Raw genomic sequence first — 1205 nt, 5'->3', positions numbered from 1 at the left:
AGCCTGGCCATCATGGTGAAACCCCATCTTAAAAAAAAAAAAAGAAGGCTGGGCGCGGTGGCTCACGCCTGTAATCCCAGCACTTTGGGAGGCCGAGGCGGGTGGATCATGAGGTCAAGAGATCGAGACCATCCTGGTCAACATGGTGAAACCCCGTCTCTACTAAAACTACAAAAAATTAGCTGGGCATGGTGGCGCGTGCCTGTAATCCCAGCTACTCAGGAGGCTGAGGCAGGAGAATTGCCTGAACCTAGGAGGCGGAGGTTGCGGTGAGCCGAGATCGCGCCATTGCACTCCAGCCTGGGTAACAAGAGTGAAACTCTGTCTCAAAAAAAAAAAAAAGAAAAGAAAATACTACCAAAAAATGCCTGTTTACAGACAGAAATTTGGCATCAGAATAATTTGAAAAATTTATACATAAACATTTTTCAGTAATGTGCATACCTGGCAGTAAGTAAAGTGTTGGTTAATTATAGTATGAATAGCATTTGGAGATAACTATTCAAACAGTACAAAAGATAAGCACCAAACTAAACAATCTAAGTTATTATACAATCTACAATATCAGGTTTTTTTGTTTTGAGATGTGATCTCACTTTCATTGCCCATGCTGGAGTGAAGTGGCTTGATCACAGTTCACTGCACTGGGCTAGGTGATTCTCCCACCTCAGCTTCCTGAATAGCTGGGACTACAGGCCTGTACTACCACACCTGGCTAATTTTTGCATTTTTTTCTAGAGATAGTGTCTCACTGTGTTGCCCAGGGTGCTCTCAAACTCCTTGGTTCAAACGAACCACCTGCCTTGTCCTCTCAGAAAGTGCTGGGATTATACATGTGAGCCATTGAGCCTGATTTTAGAATGTCAGATTTTAATTTAACTTCTTAATCTCAGCTACTTGTTTGAGTTCTTTTCATTGACTGCACTCTTGAAAATGATGATTTTTATTTATTTGTTTAATTTAAAATTTTATTTTATTTATTTATTTTTTGTAGAGATGGGGTTTCAGCATGTTGGCCAGGCTGGTCTTGAACTCCTGACCTCATGATCCACCTGCCTCAGCCTCCCAAAGTGCTGGGATTACAGGTGTGTGCCACCGCAACCGGCCAGAAAATGATGATTTAAATTTAATTCTGGTTTGACAGAAAAAGATAATTAATAATATTCCTGACTCTAATTTAAATTTTTTTTTTTTTTTTTTTTTTT

Source organism: Sapajus apella, unplaced genomic scaffold, assembly GCF_009761245.1.
Source record: "Sapajus apella isolate SASKATOON/1434 unplaced genomic scaffold, GSC_monkey_1.0 scaffold37, whole genome shotgun sequence".
Lineage (NCBI taxonomy): Eukaryota > Metazoa > Chordata > Mammalia > Primates > Cebidae > Sapajus > Sapajus apella.
Note: the sequence above shows the minus strand (reverse complement) of the source record.